This window comes from Somniosus microcephalus, chromosome 13 (assembly GCF_052327205.1).
Source record: "Somniosus microcephalus isolate GS21.2 chromosome 13, FLI_Smic_1.0, whole genome shotgun sequence".
Taxonomy (NCBI): domain Eukaryota; kingdom Metazoa; phylum Chordata; class Chondrichthyes; order Squaliformes; family Somniosidae; genus Somniosus; species Somniosus microcephalus.
In genome coordinates, this window is record NC_140999.1 from 11,532,866 (window position 1) to 11,540,131 (window position 7,266).

General features: G+C 46.5%; 1 protein-coding gene across 1 annotated transcript in view; it reads right to left on the minus strand.

Moving 5' to 3' along the window:
• Positions 1–5,449, minus strand: part of rgmd (RGM domain family, member D) — a 129,090-nt gene extending 123,641 nt beyond the window's left edge. Inside the window, exon 1 of the mRNA XM_086004508.1 lies at positions 5,008–5,449. The gene's annotated coding sequence lies outside the window, so the exon portion shown is untranslated. The remainder of the gene's footprint in view (positions 1–5,007) is intronic.
• Between the last annotated feature and the right edge of the window lie 1,817 nt (positions 5,450–7,266).

Here is a 7,266-nt window from a genome sequence, read left to right on the forward strand (position 1 = left end):
GATGTAGGCCGGTGATGTTATAGAGGTTGAAGTAGGTGGTCTTTGTGATGGAGAGGATATGGAGTCGGAAACTCAGCTTGCCTTGAACTGGGCTGAGGCTGCAAACAGTCTGGTTCAGTCTGAAATGGTGGCTGGGAGAAATTTGGAATCGATAACAAGTATTGAGGAAATTGCAGCTCATCCAAGGCTGGATGTAGAAGCAGTAGAAGGGTCAAGAGAGATCTTGATGAAAGAGAACTGGATGTCTTCAGCATACATGTCATGGATGATGTTCCCAAGAGGCTGCAGGTAGCTGAGGAAAAGGAGGCCAAGGATAGATCCTTGGGGGACTCTGGAAGGAATGATACGAGTGCAGAGGTGGGAAGAGAAGCCATTGCTGGAAATACTCTGGATACGATTGGATGGGTAAGAGTGGAGCTAAACGAGGGCGATCCTACTGAGTTAAACAACAGAGGAGAGACATTGGAGGAGGATGGTGAGGTCAATCGTGTCCAAGGCAGTAGTGAGGTCAGCGGGAGTAATGAGTGATGAGGGACAGTCACAATCACAGAGGCTGCCTTTTCTGACTTTGGTTAGGGCTGTGTCGATGCTGTGGAAGGGATGAAAAAGATTCAAACCGGGAGTTGCGGGAAAGATGGGCATGCATTTGAGAGGCAACAACGCATTGAAAGTCTTTGGCGAGGAAAGGGAAATTTAAGATGGGGGCGGTAGTTTACAGTGGCAGAAGCGTCGAGTGTTTATTTTTAGTGTGGGGTAATGACGGCAGTTTTGAAAGGGAGAGGGGAAACAGTGAGAAGATGAAGCCATTCACAATGTCAGTAGGGGACCAGGAGGGAAGTTGGGTGGTCAGCAGTTTGTGGGAATGGGGTCAAGGGAGCAAGAGGTGTGTTTCATGGATGAAGTGACCATGGAGAGGATATCAGGGGAGATGGGAGAGAAACTAGAGAGAGACATGGGTGCAGGACTAGGGTAGGGGAGAGCCTGGGGGAAGGCTAGGCTTGGTGGGCAAGGTGAAGGGGAGAGAGGAGGCAGAGGTGGTTACAAAATACAACACAATGGAGGGAAAATTATCCAAATGCCTCCAACATATCGGAGATAAAAGGAGCAAAGTTAGAAGCTCTCAATGTATATTTACGGAAAATAAATCTTCGTGATCATAAATTTACTTAAGTTGGGTTGACTGTTGTATTACAAATAGGCACAACTTCAGAAACATTTCCTTCCATGTCTAATTTACTTCCTCATTTGAGTTTTTTTGCAAATATTGAGTTACCAATTTTCGCAACCAAGATACAGACTTAACATACTTATAGATACTCTTAAATAAGATGGCACCATTTGGGGGCTAAAGTGGGGTGATTCTTACACACAGCGGCAAAGTGTAGCAGAGATTAGCACCGGATAATTGAAGCGAAAATGAAGTGGAGACTAACACTGGTTTTGGTGAAGTGGAGACTGAGGCTGGTTTTGGTGAAGTGGAGACTGAGGCTGGTTTTGGTGAAATGGGGACTGAGGCTGGTTTTGGTGAAGTGAAGGCTGAGGCTGGTTTTGGTGAAGTGGGGACTGAGGCTGGTTTTGGTGAAGTGGGGACTGAGGCTGGTTTTGGTGAAGTGGAGACTGAGGCTGGTTTTGGTGAAGTGGAGACTAACACTGGTTTTGGTGAAGTGGAGACTGAGGCTGGTTTTGGTGAAGTGGGGACTGAGGCTGGTTTTGGTGAAGTGGGGACTGAGGCTGGTTTTGGTGAAGTGGGGACTGAGGCTGGTTTTGGTGAAGTGGAGACTGAGGCTGGTTTTGGTGAAGTGGGAACTGACATGAATCAGTCATTCATGAAAGACTTATGAAATAATACTGAGCGGCCTACGGGTGGCGCTGTCCAGGGAGAGTATAAATACTCGGGCACGGGCCCAGCTTGCGCAGGACATTCTTAACAGGAACTAGTGAAGGACACAACTAGACCTCCATGTTGTGAAACGGTTGATTAAAGCTTTGTTTAACGCTTAGACCAAGTGCCTAGTAGTTTTCTTACGTCAGGGACTGAGGCTGGTTTTGGTGAAGTGGGATCCAACACTGGTTAATGTGAAGTTGAGACCATTCACCCATTACCCATTGATGCTAACCAGAGATTAGTGCTGGATATAGTGGAGCAGGGATTATTCTGGATATAGTGGATCAGGGACTATTCTGGATAAAGTGGATCAGGGATTATTCTGGATATAGTGGAGCAGGGATTATTCTGGATATAGTGGATCAGGGATTATTCTGGATAAAGTGGAGCAGGGACTATTCTGGATATAGTGGATCAGGGATTATTCTGGATATAATGGAGCAGGGACTATTCTGGATATAGTGGATCAGGGACTATTCTGGATATAGCGGATCAGGGACTATTCTGGATATAGTGGATCAGGGACTATTCTGGATATAGTGGATCAGGGACTATTCTGGATATAGTGGATCAGAAACATAGAAACATAGAAGATAGGAGCAGGAGTAGGCCATTCGGCTCCTCGAGCCTGCTCCGCCATTCAATGAGATCATGGCTGATCATTGAAATTCAGTACACGGTCCCTGCCTTCTCCCCATATCCCTTGATCCCTTTAGCCTTAAGAAATATATCCAACTCTTTCTTGAATATATTTAATGAACTGGCCTCCACTGCCTTCTGGATCAGGGATTATTCTGGATATAGTGGAGCAGGGATTATTCTGGATAAAGTGAGTCAGGGATTATTCTGGATAAAGTGGATCAGGGACTATTCTGGATATAGTGGATCAGGGACTATTCTGGATAAAGTGGATCAGGGACTATTCTGGATATAGTGGATCAGGGACTATTCTGGATATAGTGGAGCAGGGATTATTCTGGATATAGTGGATCAGGGACTATTCTGGATAAAGTGGATCAGGGACTATTCTGGATATAGTGGAGCAGGGATTATTCTGGATATAGTGGATCAGGGATTATTCTGGATAAAGTGGAGCAGGGATTATTCTGGATAAAGTGGATCAGGGATTATTCTGGATATAGTGGATCAGGGACTATTCTGGATATAGTGGAGCAGGGATTATTCTGGATATAGTGGTTCAGGGACTATTCTGGATAAAGTGGAGCAGGGATTATTCTGGATATAGTGGAGCAGGGATTATTCTGTATATAGTGGAGTGGGAGACTCATCATACCAATGCAAGTACAGCACCCAACCTCCACTCTCTCCTGCCCCACTTTGTCCACAAATATTTTCACTCGGTCGGAAAGTTGAGGGTTGTCGTGCATATGGGTCATTTTATAGGTGAATAAATAAAGTAGAGAACTGCGCTATAACAAACAAACAGTTCAGGGTATGGATCCCTGCTTGAAACTGCTTATTAACTGGCTTGTTTTGCTGGGTTATCGAGTAACTCTTTTGGTCAAATGGCAACCAAGGATTACTTAACCTCAACTCAAATAAATGTTCTTAGTTACTTTGCAGCACCAATTTAGCTCATTGCATCACACCGGGAATGTGCAAAGTTATATTTAAATAGCCAGAAATAAAGTTGGTCTCCTGTTACCAGAGAGCAATGGAGAGCAAAAATAGGGCAAATAAGGTAAAGGCGATGTCTACCCTGCCGTTAAATAGCACTTTCTTAAAGTGTTTCGCCACTTTGGCATTGAGTTTACTTTGCAGTTGCCGATGGTTTCCATCTCCCAGCTTCTGCAAGTAAGATTTTTCTTGAAGTGATTCGTGATCGCGAGAGGCAAATTCCGCTTTTATTAACGTGGGATTTTCACCAGAGTTTTTGCGATCGCGTTCGACTGAAAATAGACAACCAGTGCCCTGTCTCCGACTGCTATTTCCAATAATCAGGGCCACTGCTTTACAGCGACTGAGTAAATCAACTTCCACCTTCATTACTTGGGATTCGGGGATTTTTAATGGGTTTCGATTTCGGGATTCCGTCTGTTTTTCTCTTGAAAAACCAAAAATCATTGGCCTTGATTGCAGAGAAAAAAAGAACGTGCATTTATTTAACTTTGAATCACATCCTCAGGATCCCCCAAAGTGCTTTACAGTCAATGAATTGCTTTGCGAAGTGCAGCCGCTCTTGTTACACAACAGCGCACAGAAAAGTCCACAAATGGATGGACGACTGTTTTTTTTGGTGGCGTTAGTTTAAGGCTGAATGTTGGTCAGGACATTGGATGAACCCCTTGCCCTCCTTTGACTAGACTTGAGCACATAAATCTAGGCTGACACTCCCAGTGCAGCGCTGAGGGAGTGCTGCACTGTCGGAGGTGCCATCTTTCGGATGAGACGTTAAACCGAGGTCCTGTCTGCCCTCTCAGGTGGATGTAAAATATCCTATGGCACTATTTCGAAGAAGAGCAGGGGAGTTCTCCCTGATCTCCTGGCCAATATTTATTTATCCCTCAACCAACATAGCAAAAACAGATTATCGGGTCATTATCACATTGCTGTTTGTGGGAGCTTGCTGTGCGCAAATTGGCTGCCGCGTTTCCCACATTACAACAGTGACTGCACTTCAAAAAGTACTTCATTGGCTGTAAAGTGCTTTGGGACGTCCGATGGTCGTGAAAGGCGCTATAGAAACGCAAGTCTTTCTTTTCTTATTCTTTTTAGAGCCTTTGGGATCTTTGAAATGCCCCTGAGCAGGAAGCCTTGGTTGAACATCTCCTCTGAAAGGTGGCACTTCCAACCTTGCAACACTTCGCCCTTTGGTGTCAGCCTAAAATACGTGCTCAGGTCCTGGAACGGAGCTTCTGAATTGAGATGCAAAGAAAGCTCACACTAGGAGAATTAAAGAAACACACCAAACCAAAATGTAGTCGTTTGACCAGCCTCAGAATTATAAAACGCCCCAAAAAATATATCGATTATTTTTGACAAGTTTTCGATGGCATATGGAAAAACCAAGCTCGCTCCTGACAGGGCTGAGACGGATGATGAATGTGGCTCACTTCATGAGGTCCCAGATGGCAATGAGATAAAAAAAAGAACAGCCTTACCTTGACAGAAATCCTGCGCCGTCAGGTCAGGAACAAACCGAAAAGCAGAAAACTCACTCCAAGATTGCGATGGCCAGTGGAGCGAGCACCCGGTTAGTCCGACGATGACAAGAAAGTAAGATAGTTCGAAATGACAACAAATGACAACAGTTGTCTTTTTAAGAAGCTAGGTTTGACTGTGGGAGGGGTGGCGGTGGGCGGGAGGGTGGTGGGGGTGGGGGGACTGGTTTACAAATTACAACGTTCCCTGATGCCCAGGCGCAAGAGATGGTAATTAAAAATTGAACATGTGTCACTTTGGAAGTTCTCCCGTCGCATTAGGGCTCGTGGAAGCTGCGCTCACTGAAGGGAACAAGGGCTGCACAGAGCCTCTGCTGACTGGATTTACAGAGCAGGGTCTGCACCTGCTAACAGGCGGACGGTGCAAGGACAACTGGAGGGGAAGTTCTCTGAGGTCGTCACTGAGGGGTTGCTGCAGCTTTGGTGGCTTTCAAACTCACGTCGCCTCCCAGCCGCCCGCACAGTGCCGCAGAGTTAAAGGGGCAAATGCACGGGAATGAGAAGAATGGGCGTCAAATCCTTGGGCAGTGCTGCAGCCACTCTGTGAATTATTTACCTTCAACTTGCGTGAAGCTTTCATTTTTTTTTTAGCTGCTGATCCTTTTCCCATCCAAATTATTTTTCACGGATACTGCATTTGCCGCGCGCAAAATTGGCTGCCGCGTTTCCCACATTACAACACTTCAAAAAGTACTTCATGGGCTGTATAAACGCTTTGGGACGTCCTGAGGGCGTGAAAGGCGCAAGAAAAATGCAAGTTCTTTCTTTCCTTTCTATTTCATAAAGTCCAACAGAATCGGCTACGAGTCTCAGTGTCCTGGCTCATGTGGCCAAGGGCTTGAAAAGAAAGAAAGACTTGCATTTCTACAGCGCCTTTCACGACCACCGGACGTCCCAAAGCACTTTACAGCCAATGAAGTACTTTTGGAGTGCAGTCACTGTTGTAATCTAGGAAACGCAGCAGCCAAATTGCGCACAGCAAGCTCCCACAAACAGCAATGTGATAATGACCAGCTAATCTGTTTTTGTGATGCTGATTGAGGGATAAATATTGGCCAGGACACCGGGGAGAACTCCCCTGCTCTTCTTCGAAATAGCACCATGGGATCTTTTACATCCACCTGAGAGAGCAGACGGGGCCTCAGTTTAACATCTCCTCTGAAAGACGGCACCTCCGACAGTGCAGCACTCCCTCAGCACTGCACTGGGAGTGTCAGCCTAGCTTGATGTGCTCAAGTCCCTGGAGTGGGACTTGAACCGACAACCTTCTGACTCAGAGGCGAGAGTGCTGCCCACTGAGCCACGGCTGAATTCTAACCTCACGGTTAAGCGCTCCTTTGGAGTTGCCTCTCTTGCTCCCACCCACCTGCAATCTTCACTGCCTTCCTGCATGCTCACTGTGTTGAACTCAAGACTCATTGTACAGACTTCTAACTCTATCCCAGGACCTCAAAACTGGGGCATACCTTAGCTCCCTCACTCTTCCCTTTCTCTTAAAAACATTCAGGCTTTAAAATTCAAACTTGGCATCACCTAATCACCGCTACCTGATTTATCTCATCCTCACTCTGCCTTTCCAACCTTACCGGTGTCCTGCTGGTTGGGCCTTATCTTTTCTCCAGTTTCCAATTAACGAAGAAACCTTTTAAAGAGAAGGCGTCTCATTCTCAGTTCTGCGAAGACCCTCATGGCCAGTGGGGCTTTGCGCTCTGGGGGGTGAAGCCTGGAGGCCCGATTTTTCCGAGGCCTGATTTGGGGCAGTTTAAGGAGGCCCTGCTATTGGCAAGTGCAGGGCTCCTTTAACATATTTAAATTTGTCACTTCTGGTTTTGGTGAGGCTCCAGCCACAGTGAGCCTCAGGACCCTTGTCTGCTCAGGCAGGCCTCTTAAAGGGAAGATTTTCATTTCCTTGGTGCTCTTGGCTGCATTTTTCTCCCCGCATTAGTTTGTTTGGTCGGGTAGAGCTCTATTTTTGTGCATTGCTGGGCGATATTTGCAGTGCCATTGTTGGCCTCAGTACCCTTGGACTAGAGTTGGGGGAAACCGTTCAGGGCTCCTTCTCCTGCTCACAAACCAGCGACCCTGCCTTGCTGGAAGTGTCGTGTGGCGATGTCGGATGAGAGCAGGACTGAGCTCCGTTGCAATGCCCTTTAGGGTCAAACAGCATGCTAACACTCACTGCCTATTTCTTTACTCAGA